Genomic DNA, 14,625 nt, shown 5'->3' with positions numbered 1-14,625 from the left:
TTTTCTGCCTGTCGCAATTTTTTATTTCTTTTCACTGGTTTGGAGTGCATAGGCAGGGCAGGTAAGAAATCATAGGCCAGGCGCGGTGGCTCAGGCTTGTAATCCCAGCACTTTCGGAGGCCTAGGCAGTTGGATTGTGAGGTCAGGAGATCAAGACCATCCTGGCTAACATAGTGAAACCTTGTCTCTACTGAAAATATGAAAAATTAGCAGGGCATGGTGGCACACGCCTGTAATCCTAGCTACTCGAGAGGCTGAGACAGGAGAATTGCTTAAACACAGGAGGCAGAGGTTGCAGTCAGCCAAGATTTGCGCCACTGCCCTCCAGCCTGCGCGACAGAGCAAGACTCCATCTCAAAAAAAAAAAAATCACTTGATTCTTTTGGCTAAATAAATATGACTTTAGATAACTTCACTTGGTATTTTGGACTTCAGGTTTAATGCATATAATATCTAATGTTCTTAGATGCATAATAGTTGATTTCTAGTTCAGTGTTCTTGTTACTTTATGTAACTGTTTTCTAGTATAACAGTTTTTAGTCATTTTCTACTAAGGTTTTTTTGTTTTTTTTTTTTTCAAGAAATATTGCCTGACAACATTTTCTGTTAAATTTTATTTAAATTATTTTCTTAGAAAATCTTTTTTTTTCATTACAGTACCTGTTACATAGGAAGATACCAATGTGTTAAGCCAGAATTTTGATGTAAATGCCTACAGATGTATCATTTTTGTGTATATACATGTGTACTATAACTAATACATTTTAACGACTATAGTTAGCAAATAGGCCCTTTATTGGCACTTGCTTTTCAATTGTTTTTTTTTTTTTTTTTTTTTTAGTTTCCATGATACCTCTGGTTTACTAGGGATTGTAAACCCTAATGAGTATTTGAGAGCTCTTTTATTTCTAAACCCTGTTACTTGGTTCATGCTCCTTTTTTTTTTTAAACCTTACCAAATGGCTTATTATTATCTTTATTCTGATCTGTTTTGGCATGTGTTTACTTTTTTCTCTCTTCCTAAGTAAAATTGTAGAACCTCTGTTATGTCCTCTTTATAATGGAATTTTGCGTCTTTTTTTGTTGTTGTTACTAGGTACATCATGATACTCCTGTGTAAGAATTATTTGTTCTATGAACTGCTGGATTACTATAGATTCAATTGAAAAAATCTTCCTTACAGAGTTCTTAAACATTTTCTCTTGATTACTTACTTTAATATATATAGCATTCCCTATATGCTAGGCACTGTTTTAATGCTTTATAAATGTTAACTCATTTAACTCTTAAGTTGAAGAGCAGAAAAGAAAGAATATCAAACCCTTTGAATGAAAGGCACCCGATGGCTTACTTGTTTGGTTTTGGTTTGGTGGACAGCTCCTGTCACAGTCAGCTCTTATCCTGACTTAATGCTGCATTGGGGGTTACAGCTGACTGGCTGTTATCTGTATGCCCCTGAGGGTATGCTGTTCTCAGCTTCCTGTTTATCTTAAATGTTCTTACAGATAAAGAGCAATTAGAAGTCATTAACAGATTAACCAGAAGAGTTAATCTCTATTATAAAAAGAAATGGACGTAGTATTTTCTTTATGTCAGAACTTTCTCTTGAGCATTGTAAATTTTCCAAAGTTAAGAAAAAAAGACATCTCCTAATTTTGGGGTAGCTTCATTAAAAACAAAAAGGAAGAAGGAAAGAAAAGTTGTGGTATATTGCTGAAAATAATGGTCTTTCTTTGTCAAAAAAAAAAAAAGAAATTTTTCTAAGATGTGCAGAAATACATAGGTTGAAGACTTCACGTTATTTCCCCGCCACCAAAAAGATAATTTCTTCTTGCCCCACTCATGATCTCCACTTCTGAATTGTTCTGGCAGGACTAACAGATCATTCAGGAGACCAAGTAGTAAACTATTTCTTCCCGTATGACGGATTCTCATCTAGGGTTGAGTACTCAGGTTAGTTATTTTCAAGTTCTGACTTTCTAGGAATAGGTTATTGAGAGTATCCACTGCTGTATAGAAAGGAATCTAAATGTCTATGAAATTCTTGCAAATCCTTGAAGATGATAGATCTTGGAATGTGGCAGTCCTGTATTTGGTAGGCATTTTTTTAGCAGAAGCATTATGTATTGCATATGTGTATTGTATATGAGAAGAGTTTTGGAGGAGGAAATAATAAATTAATCATGTGAGATAACCTATGACACATGCAAGTAGAGATGCCTAGGAGACAGATACATGTGTGACTTCATAGATGGTGGTGGTGGCTCTAGGTGGAGAGGTGACATTGACAAAGTAGGATGGAGAGGGTGCATAGCCATGTGGAGCTAGGGAGGGAGGAGATATGGAGTGCTGTTTCAGGCCAGGACAGTGAAAAACCAAGCAGTTTGGCAATATTTGTTGCCTTCTGTCTCTAGAATTTTTGTTGGAGGGTGACAGCAGTCTTCATTTGTGAGAACTGCAAGGAAACCAGTGCCTTTAGGTGAGATCCAGGTTTTCTCTAGGGCAAGAGATTGAGGTTATTAGAAAATTTCTTTTTGAGGTTTCAGATAGTATGGGGAATGTTTTGGGAAGGAGATCAGTGATAAGAACATGAACCTACAGGAAGTTTGAGGAGGCAATTAGGGAGATTAGTTGAGGACATTGTGAAGATGAAAAAGAGAGGTGAAAGACTTGATTAGGTTTTAGAATAGATGACTTCAAATGTATCTGGGAATTAAAAAAAATTCTCTCATTCTCTATAATCATCTTTGACTTTCTTTCCCTCTCTATTTTCTATCAGTCTCTTTCTCTAGCCCTTTTTCCCCCCTTTCTCTTTAGTCTTTGTTCTCCTTTCTGGATTCCTCAACCTTTCACTGTAGACAGGTCTCTATCTTTCTGTCTCTGGGTTTTTGTGCCTTTCTCTGGTCTATGTCACCCCCTCTTTTGGATTTCTTTTCCCTCTACGTAACTCTCTTTGTCTCTTTCCTTCTTGTCTCTTTCCTTCTCTTCTTCCTTTGTCTCTTTCCTTCTCTTCTCCCCCACACCCTTTTTCTCTCTGTCTCTCTCTTTCTCTTTCTGTTATTTCCTCTTTGTGGGTCTCCATCAACCTCTTTCTCTGGGTTTCTATACCCCTCTTTTATTGGGATTTTACCCATCCCATTCTCTTTCTGATGACTTCTAAATCTTTATATGGATTCTCATCTATCTTAAATCTTCTTTATTGTTTCACTTAATGTCTGTTCTCTCTGGGCCTCTATTACTCCCCTTTTTGGAAAATGTTAAGAAATACAACTAAATTATTCACTACCACCTTTGACTTCACTTCTGTGTATCTTATTCCATATGTACATGATTTATATAGGTGTATGCATAATTATGATCTCATAAAGACTTTTTTCTCTTGCCTCATAATGTGTATAGGTATTTTGGTTATCTACTATTTCATTGTTGTACTATATAATATTTTATCTATTCCCACAATTTTAGAATTGTAGCAAAGCTACCCTGTGGCCTTGTCATAATTTCTGTTCTAAGTATTCCTATAGCTCTGGGAGAATTAAAGTAGGATTTCTGTAATAACAGGCATGTTTTACATTTCACTGACCACAGTTTGACTGAATGGTATGTCTATTTTGGTAACTTTCTTTTTATTGTATTCTGCCTTCACATGTTAAAGACTTTCTTTAGGGATTGTGGATAATCAGCTTTTAGCCTGTAACAGGGGAAAGGGGTAGCCAGTTTAACTAGAATTGCAAATCCTTGAAGATGATAGATCTTGGAATGTGGCAGTCCTATATTTGGCAGGCTTTTTTTTAGCAGAAGCATTACGTATTGCTTATGTGTATTGTATATGAGAAGATTACAGGGATTAGCGATGTGAACTAATTAGGCTTAGTTTTCTTGTTGGAATTATTAGTGTTTGCTATAGTAACTAGAGCATCATGTAGTCAATTCATAAACTCTAGGTTACGCAGTAGTAGCTAACTCTGATTTAGTTTAGAATAAGTGGTACCTCCTCTCTTACCTTTGTCCGTCTCTCTTGGTCTGAAAGAGGGACCAAGTGTTTTAAAACTCTGGGGTTATAATTTTGTGAGTTTCAAGCATCCTCTAGAATAGTCTTTCTTTTTTAAAAAATACTTTGGCAGTAGAAACTTTCTACATCCCCAATGAAATTTTATGAAGACCTCTAATAGAACACACAAAAAGCAAAGTTGGCCTAGTTGAAGCCAAGGTGTGGGATCAGCTGATTTTGCCTTTTCTGAGTTATGGCTTACCTTTGTAAAACGCTAGAACTCTGAAGGTCATAGGATAAAAACCATGTTATGCCTTTATGAGATCCTTGAGTTTTATTTCAATCGATTAATAGTTTTCTGTAAGAAAAACTTCTGTAAGTAACTTTTCATGTAAAAATATTTTTCCTTGTGGTTCATAGATTACTTGAATAATAAAGAGAAAAACTTCTGCCTTCTACTTTGTGAGAGACTGTTCAAATAACAAAGATAACAGTTGATTTTATTTCTCATACCACCTTTGTTCTATTGATAGTAATGGGGGGGGTGGCACTGTATCCCAGAAGGCAAGAACCACTGCTTCTGGGATCAGCGAGCAGAATACTGCGCCTAATTATGCCGTCTACCAGTAGCTCTGGAGAGGAAAGGATATGGATGACATATATGCCGAGGATTCATTCTGAAAAGCAAAGAGCACGAGCTAGTAATATTTGGGTTTGCATTCCATTTCTGCCACTTGATAGCAGTATGACTCTGGGCAAGATACTTAACTTTTATAAGCTTTCTCTCACCATCTGCACAGTAGGAGTTTTGTAAGGAACAAGTGTAATAATGTTATTAAGTGCTTATCATAGCACCTGGCATATAATTAACACTTAACAAACATTAATTTACAATTTTACATATTATTTGTTTATTAATAGCAAATATATATTGCACTTTCTATATGTCAGCCATTGTCCTGAGCCATTTGCATATTTTATAACTCTTAAACGTCATAGCAACCTATTGAAGAATTGGTACTATTATTGTCCCCATTTTTTAGAAGAAACTGAAACAGCAGTTAATTAAATTACCATACAACTACTAAATGGCAGTGTTGGGAGTCAGCTCCAAGTAATCTGACTCCAGAGTCTGTATGGTGTGCTATACTGTTTAGCACAGAATGTACATTCCTCCAGAAGCAGTGTGCTAGAAATAATACTTTAAAAATATCTTAGTAATGATTATAGAACAAAGAAATATTATAATATTAATAGTAGTATTAGTTGCAGTAATAGTAATGATAATAATAGCTAAAAGGTATATGAAACTATGCCAGGCATTAATCTAAACACATTACTCACATTTACTCATTTAATCCTCACAACAGTTCTATGAAGAGGAGCTGGAGAGAAGTTAAGTGACCTGCCCACAGAGCAATTTAAACCAGTATTTTTTTTTTTTTGAGACGGAGTTTCGCTCTCGTTACCCAGGCTGGAGTGCAATGGCGCGATCTCGGCTCACCGCACCTCCGCCTCCTGGGTTCAGGCAATTCTCCTGCCTCAGCCTCCTGAGTAGCTGGGATTACAGGCACGCACCACCACGCCCAGCTAATTTTTGTATTTTTAGTAGAGACAGGGTTTCACTTTGTTGACCAGGATGGTCTCGATCTCTTGACCTCGTGATCCACCCCCCTCGGCCTCCCAAAGTGCTGGGATTACAGGCTTGAGCCACCGCGCCCGGCCTAAACCAGTATTTTAAATTTCTAGTCTGCAGGAAGTATGTGACTCTCCTAAAATAAAGATTGTGCGTTTTTTGGAGGGAGCTAGCTTGTGTGTTTTACTAGGTTTTCAGAGAAATCTCTGACCCCCAAAAGATAAAGCAGAATTATCAAGCCATTCACCCAAGAGCCAAGGAGATATAATTCTAGCAAGCTATGTAAATATTTTTTAGAAATGTTTTGAAGAGATTTGAGCCTAGGCAGTCTAGCTCTGGCTTCCATTAACCTTCCCTAATACCACTACTGTTAATTTTGGTATATATTTTACTTTCAGTAAAGAACTTTTATTAGAGGTTTCTAAAACTTGCGTGAATGTGTATGTACTCATTTCTAATTCAGTTTTAACTTTTTTAAGAGCAGGTATTTATGCATGTGGTTATAATAAGGGATGAGAGAAAGAAATAAAAGGCCAAAGAACTGTTCCTTCTTAATTTTGAAGCAGTATAGTATAAAGAATCAGTTTAGGTGTACATAGTGATTCTGACTCTGCTGTGTACTACCTATGTGTCCTCAAGCAAATTGCTTAATCTTTCTCCTTATCTATAAAATGAGGATAATATGTATATACTTTTGTTACATACACACACACACTTGTGTTTTATATATATACTTGTGTTCTATACACCATGTGTACCTAGAAGTCCAGAGTATTTTAAAGACTTGGTGGTGTAATAGCACAGTGTGTAGAGGAGATACAAGTAGTTTGAAATTGGTGGTATATAAAGTTAGGGTAGTGGGGATGGTAGTGGGAGATCAGGCTAGGAAAGTAGAAGTGGGTTCATAAATGATTAGGTCAAGATCAGTCTCCCAATATAAAAATAATTTTATTGTCGTTGTTCTTAATTAGGTGAAACCCCAATTTACAGAAATGGTACCTTGATGAAGTTAACAGTATACAGTTCTTCCCTCTTTTCCTCTCTCTTTACCTTACTGTGTGAAAATTACTGATAGAAGGAAATTTTATTCAGGGAGATAAAGTGATTACCTATCTAAGCTCTCTTGGTCTATCTTCCTTAAAGTTTTATGTTTGATTTCTTATTAAAGTGGTTTATTGATTATCTGGATGAAACTTTACTGATGAGATGTTAACATCAATGGAGTATGCTCTAGGGACCGAATATATAACTAATAATAAAGCTCTTGAGTTTGAATTATAAGAACCTTCTCATAAAGTATAAATGTTACTGACAGCAAATGAGGTGATAATTATCATCTGCTTGAAAATAATCTAGGCATTTCTTTTGAATATCAATTATCTTTTTATGTTATTTTAATATTTCAGTGAAACTAAAATGTTATTACATGCATATTTTAAAAAAATTGAAATAATACAGAATAAATTAAAATAATATCTTTTTTTTACCTGAATCCCTAAATTCCCTAATCCACTCTTAAGATACATACATGTAAGATACAAATTTCTTACGTGCATGTATGATCACATATATCATACGTAAATATAATAGCATATATATTGTTTTGGAGCATGTTCCCTCTTTACCAATGATACAGTAATAGGGTTTTTTATATCTGTATGCATAGACCCTGCACAGTTTCCCCTGTTGTTGACATATTAATATGTTACATTTGTTACAGTTAGTTAATTATTATAGTTTAATCAGATTTCCTTAGTTTTTGTCTAATGTCTTTTGTTTATGATCTCATTTAAGATACCACATTACATTTACAAAGTGTATGAAAGAATACCACATTGAGGATCCCACATTGCAATGTAATGAGACATTAGTGGTCTCATTTTACTTGCGTCTTCACTGTGGCAGTTTCTTTTTTTTTTTTTTTTTTTTTTTTTTTTTGAGACGGAGTTTCGCTCTTGTTACCCAGGCTGGAGTGCAATGGCGCAATCTCGGCTCACCGCAACCTCCGCCTCCTGAGTTCAGGCAATTCTCCTGCCTCAGCCTCCCGAGTAGCTGGGATTACAGGCACGCACCACCGTGCCCAGCTAATTTTTTTTGTATTTTTAGTAGAGGCGGGGTTTCACCATGTTGACCAGGATGGTCTCGATCTCTTGACCTCGTGATCCACCCGCCTCGGCCTCCCAAAGTGCTGGGATTACAGGCGTGAGCCACCGCGCCCGGCCCACTGTGGCAGTTTCTTAGACTTTTCCTTAGTTTTGATGCTCAACAGTTTTGTGGAGTTCTGGTCAGATATTTTGTAGGATACCTAAAACTGGGGTTACAGGTTTTTGGCAAGAAGACCACAGAAAGGTAAAGTGTCATTTTCATCACATCATATCATATCAAGGACACATACTGTCAACATGCTGTATAACTGCTGTTAACTGACTTTCAGCACCTGACTGATGTAGTGTTTAGTTTTCTTGACTGTAAAGTTACTTTTTTTTTTTTTTTTGCCCCTTTCCATACTTTATTTTTTGGAAGGAAGTCACTATGTAGACACTACACCTAAGGTGGGAATTACGCTCCTATACTTTTTTTCTTTAATGGTGGAGTAACTACACACATTATTTGGATTTATTTTACATAAGAGACTTGTCTCTTTTCCCTCAATTATTAATCTAGTCAGTCATTTATTATATCAATGTGGACTTAACAGATACTTATTTTATTGGTCAAATTGTCCCAGCTTTGGCCATTGGGAGTTCTGTCAGCTAGTTCCTGTGCTTCTTTAACATACTATCATGTGGGCTTTTTATTTTATTTTAAAGCATGTTTTTGTTTCCTGGCACTATAAGATAATGGCCTGCAGATAGGGCATTTTTAATTCCTTGCTCTTCACAAATCTTAATGCATGAACGAGCGTGTACACAGAATTGTTCTCATAGATGTAATCCCTAAATGTGGCATTGCCGAGTCTAATTGGGGGGCTCTATGTCTTTACTTCTGAATTAATTTATTAACCCACTGCCTGCCCAGAAGATTGCATGACTGACTTTAACAAGAATTGTCATAGTCCATATTGGATGGTGATCCTATTTCAATACTTAGTTTTCTCAGATTGAATTTTCCAGTTTGATAGATGAAAATTTGTGACTAATTCTTATCTTTATTACGTTTCTTTAATTATGAGTGAAGTTGAGCATTTTTCTGCAGTTTTGTTGGCCGTTCACATGACCATCTGTTCATGCGTAGTTCTATGTTTTCTTCCTTGTTTTTTTTTTGTGGGGGGACTGCAATGGCTCAATCTCGAGCAGCCTCTGCCTCCTGGTTTCAAGCAGTTCTCCTGCCTCAACCTCTAGAGTAGCTAAGATTATAGGCGTCTGCCACCACGCCCAACTAATTTTTGTATTTTTAGTAGAGACAGGGTTTTATCATGTTGGCCAAGCTGGTCTCGAACTCCTGACCTCAGGTGATCCACCCACCTCAGCCTCCCAAAGTGCTGGGTTTACAAGCGTGAGCCACTACGCCAAGCTCATATTTCCATGTTTTCTATTTGAATACTGGTTTTTTCTTACTGACTTCCAAGTACTATTTGTAGTTTAAATAAAACAAATCAGGCTTTTGTCATGTGTAGCAGAAATTTATTTATTTGCCAAATTGTCATATTTTTTAAATTGGGTTTGTGTGAGTTTTTTTCTTAAGGCAGTATAGATGTTTTACAGTTCTGTGTAATGAAATTGGCATTATTTTTCTCAATGGCTTAGTTCTTTTGTCTTCCAAGATTTGCAGAAATACCCATGTTTTCTTCTGGCACATTTATGATTTTTCTAAAAAAAAAAAAAAAAAACCCTTTGGTAATTTTAGTGTTTATTTTGTTATAAGGTGTGAGATAGGGATGAAACTTGCCTTAATCATTGTTGTATGTTAAGTGCCTACCTTTTCCCATTTCCTTCCCACAACCTCTCACGCAAAAGGGTATTTCTAATCCACACACTTTTTACTGTTAGTACTATATTCTCTTCTCTAGCCAGCCTGGCATACCCATCAGAGAAAAGATAGCTATTGTGAAGACTTTTTGCCAGTTGGAATGCCCAACCCAATTCTAATGAGAATCTGGATTACCGTGATGCTGCATTTGATATCTTATTTCTGGGATCTCTAATATGTTGCATTGCATTGCATTCCATTAGGTTTTTAGAATTACATCATGATTCTATTTAAAACTGTAGCCTCAAGCCATTTTATTTCCTTGACCTCAGAAGTTATCTGGAGATAAGAGCATCATACTAATATGTTTTCCAAAGATAGGATGGAGTTATTTCAGTTGTTGAGTTGTTGTTACATCAAAGTTTTATCACTTAAATTTCTTACTCAATGTGTGGTTTTAAGGTGGAGTTCATAGAGGAGTGGTTATCAGTGATTAGAGAATGGTTTATTAATAAAAATAATAACTTGGAAAACTGAGCCATCGAGAGAAATACTGCCTAAATTATACATTATGGAGTCTTTTTGGAAGTTTCTAAGTAAGATCCACTTTGTATAATAGATTTCTTTCAAAGGACTTGTGGCATTGACTCTGTAGCCAGTTTTTTGCATACCTAGTATCAGTTTTTTGAGGCTGGTAGTTTCTTATGTTAGTGGAGTCAGTGTTTTCAGCATTTGCCTCCCAAGCGATACTGTGTGTTCTATTTAGTTTTTTTTTTTTTTTTGAAACAGTCTTCGCTCTGTCACCCAGGCTGGAGTGTAGTGGTGCAGTCTCGGCTACTGCAACCTCCGCCTCCTAGATTCAAGCAATTCTCATGCCTGAGCCTCCTGAGAGTAACTGGGACTACAAGTGCATGCCACTATGCCCAGCTAATTTTTGTATTTTTGGTAGAGACGGAGTTTTACCATGTTGCCAAGGCTGGTCTCTAACTTCTGGGCTCCAGCAATCCACCCACCTTGGCCTCCCAAAGTGCTGGGACTACCGGTGTGAGCCACCATGCCTGGCCTATTTAGTTTGTAAAGTTTACAATTTGTGAGTATTCCAGCGATGTATCTGATAATCCAAAGGAGAGAGATTACATTAAGGAAATAGCAAACCGTAGATATTTCAGAAAATATGAATGCTAGAAATGCTGAATCCTAGTCTTCTCAAAATATTAGTGTCTTCAGCCTCCTTAATTATGTTTTGCAGGAACCTTCACACAAAACTATACTTTGGAACTGTAAAAATACTGCTGTTTTCTGTACATATGGTGTTTGCTAGAGGTGGGCACTGTTCCCTAAGGGTTATTCCCTGTGGCTATTTATTTTACATTAGAACATTTGTAAATTTAACAAGAGGATTTATTGGTGCCTTCATATTTCTCACAGTATAGTAAATTAGAGTGTTCAGCCTATAGCAGACACAGTGTCATTAACCTTCCTTTGATGTATTCTGCTTTTTTAATATTATGAATAAAATATGCTGCCAATAAAGGGATATCATTACTTCCAATGCAGCGTGAGCTAGACAAAGTAGAGTGGAATTATCTTCATTGATTTGAACACAATACTTTTTTTACCTAGTGCTGCATGATATTTTTCATTGGTTGCATCTCAGTGTTGATTCTTTTTGAGTTCTGTTCAGTTACACTTACTTAATTTTCAGATGTATTACCATCAAGTTTGATCTGGAGTTTCTCTGTTCTGTCATTCTACATAATGCATTGATACTTTGATTTTAGTGATAGTGCCTTTGTTAAATTTCATATTGTGGGTTCTATCATTCCAGCCCAATTTCTTTAAATTTTTATTCAGTGTTTCATTTTAAGCCATTCTTCCTAGGTTTGTGTCAATCTTAGGTGGCTGTGTTGAAATCAGAGATTATAAATTGACTGCTAAATCTATCCCATGATGTGTTTTATTTGGCAAGCACATTCTGTTTTTGTTGTTGTTGTTGTTTTAAATTAGAATGCTTGTAGTTAGTTAAGTCTTGTACTGTGTCATTTACCAACTGTTGCCCCTTACTGCATTACACAATTTGGCTTCACACTTTTACATTTGTTGCTTAGCTGTTAATGGCATTTGCTTTTGCAACCTCTAATAAAGGAAATCATTTATAAAAATATTGATTGGGACAAGGAAAGGACAAGAGCTTATAGTCGTATAACTACAAACCTCTGTTGAACTTGGCATTCATCTTTTAATCTTATATATAGTTTAAATATATAAAGATAAATAAATGTGTGTGTGTGTGAGAGAGAGATTGAGAGAGAGAGAGAGAGAGAGAGCGTGTGACAGAATCTCACTCTGTTGTTCAGGCTGGATTGCATGGCTCACTAGCCTTGACATTTTTGGGCTCAAGTGATCCTCCCACCTTGGCCTCCCGAGTGCTTTGACCATGGTCGTGCACTGCCAGGCCCGGCTAATTCTTTTTCTTTTCTTTTTTTTTTTTTGTAGAAGTAGTGCCTCTCTGGGTTGCCCAGGCTGGTCTCGAACTCAAGTGATCATTCTGCCTTGGCCTCCGAAAGTGCTGGGATTATAGGCATGAGCCACCAGCCCGGTTCAGTCTTTACATTCTTAACTGTTAGTATGTTTGTTTAGCAAATGAAGTAAAATGGAATGCAATGGTATACACATCTCCAGGTTGTTCATAAATGTGTAATAATTAGCTTTGTAAAATAGATCATTAAAATCAAGAAACTTTGTTATTAATAGTTTAAAAAAATGACTTTGACATCTGGTTAATGACCTTTCTAATAACCTGAGACTCACCATTCTTTGAATTTTGTTTAATACAGCAATTCTTTTCACACCAATTGAGCATTGTATTTATTTGTTCTTTATTAGACCTCATTTACAGTGGAAACTGGTTATCTCTGAATATTGATCTCTGTATTTTTTTTCTTTTAGCCTTCAGCATTACTCTTGCTACCCCTAGTTTTGCATGTCATCTTATCTCTCTCTTACTTTATGAGAAATAGGATCATCACACATAACTCATTTAGTTTAATTTTCTTTCCTTTTCCCTAATACCTAATCACTTATTTTCAATTTAAAGAAAAAGTGGTATTCTTTTTTTGAGGATGAAAATAGCTAAACTTTGAGTCTTTATTGTGTGTTAGGTAATGTGTTTAAACAATTTCACATGGATTATTTCTTATAATCTTATGACAGTTCTTTAAAATCAATACTGTCATTAGCTCTATATTGCGGATGAGGAAACTGATGCTTAGAGAGGTTAAATAGCTTGCTCATAGTCACATAACTCCTAGTAACAGAATTGGGACTTCTATATAGTTTTGTGTGACTCATGCTAATCTTACTTCTTAATTACCATGCTGTATAGTTTGTCCATGTTTCTTCCTTCTGATTTTCTAGAATCTTGCTTCCTCAGTTATCCCTTTTCCCTCCTTTTTTTATAACTTTATTCTACTCTTGTCTACTTAGCTTACAAATAAATTTGGGTCTTTTTAGCCAGTAAAAAGTGCCAACAAAAGCCCAGCAACAATTTTTCTTTGACTTTGTCTCCCCTTGAATTACCAGCTCCCAGTTCTTTCCTTTCATCACTAGAGACTTTGTGAGAATAAACTGAATTAACTGCCTCCTATTCCTTCCCTGCCACCTGCACACTCATGAACCCAATAAAGCTACTGACAGTATGATCTGAAAACTCTTTTTCCAAGAGCATCACTGAACCAAGATATACCAAGATACTGGATATAGATTGAATAACCCCTTAATCTTCATCTCATCTGCTATTGAAGTGCTTCACATCTCACCCGTATAGAAATTTCAGCTTTGGGTCCTTGATGCTAATCTTTCCTTGCTTTCTTGTGCCTCTTAGTTTTTTCTTCATGTTTGCTGAGTCCCCTTTTATCTGCTTCTTAAATTTAGTGTTTTTCAGGATTCCATACTCAGTCCTTTCCTTACTCTCCTACTTTGCATGTTCTCCTTAGGTGAACAAGTCTATTCTCATGGCTTCAGCTATTGCCTGAATCTCAAGCTGTACTCCATTCTTGCTTCCTGAGTTTTGCCTTGACCTGTGTTTGTAACCACCTGTGTAATATCGCTACCCAAAGTGTTCTGAGATTCATTAAGTAAAAGTTCAAGTAATTTTTCCTTCAAACCTTTCTACTCTTTTTGATTTCTCTGTCTCATCGTGTACTTAGTTGCCCGAGCTTAAAAACAGTTAAATTAATCCCAATCTCTTTGTTTCTTGGATTCTCTATTACTCTAATGTTCATCTAGCCAGTATATCTACCCTACCTTTCTCCTGCTTTAAAAAATAGCCCTATTGCCTTATTCCCTGATCCAGGCTTTGACTCTTGTAGAAGGTTTCCAGCTGCTTACCCTGCTTTCATTCTCATCTTGACAAGTCTCCTCCTCTCCATATCCATTTTCCATAATACTGTTTGAGTTAAAACAGACCTGTTGGTTTGTAATCTAATTTTTTTCTTGAAGCTTTATTGATACAATTGAAAAACAAAATATATGTATTTACAGTGTACAACATGATTTATATATATATGGATTGTAAAATATATAATACTAAGTTTTAAAGAAATGCTCATTGCCCCTGAACTTTATTAGTCAGCGAATATTTACTGAGTACCTACTGTGTGTTAGGCACTATTCTACATGGAAATAGAGCAGTGAACAAAACAGACAAAAGCCTTTGCCCTCATGGAGCCTTGTCTAGTCAGGGTAAGCAGATAATATAAAATAAACTATGTGGTTAGAAAGTGGTAAGTTTCATTTATAAAGTGGGGAAGGCAGATGGGCGATGTGGAGGTGGAGGAATGGGTTATAATTTTAAATGGAATGATTAAGGAAAGCCAACTAAGAAGGTACCACTTTAACCAAATATTTTGAAGGAGTTGAGACAAATGAGCTTTGAGCATATCTTAGGGGAGAGCATTCTAGGTTGAGGACTAGAAGCCTTGAAGTTCAGAATTCCTGAATGTGAAAATATACCATAGGTGTTCAAGAAACAGCCAGGGGCTAGCTTAGCTAGAGAAGAGTAAGCAGTGAGGAGAGCAGTGGAGTAGAA

At 36.2% G+C, this 14,625-nt stretch overlaps 1 protein-coding gene across 2 annotated transcripts in view; it reads left to right on the top strand.

The window, feature by feature from the left end:
• The window catches only part of GSK3B (glycogen synthase kinase 3 beta), a 224,182-nt gene that overhangs the window by 106,579 nt on the left and 102,978 nt on the right, over window positions 1–14,625 (top strand). The window lies entirely within an intron of this gene.

The sequence above is a fragment of the Aotus nancymaae genome, unplaced genomic scaffold, assembly GCF_030222135.1.
Source record: "Aotus nancymaae isolate 86718 unplaced genomic scaffold, 86718_ANA_hifiasm-v0.15.2.pri h1tg000011l, whole genome shotgun sequence".
Taxonomy (NCBI): Eukaryota; Metazoa; Chordata; class Mammalia; order Primates; family Aotidae; genus Aotus; species Aotus nancymaae.
The sequence above is the reverse complement of the archived record's forward strand: the minus strand, read 5'-3'. Positions and strand labels throughout refer to the sequence as shown.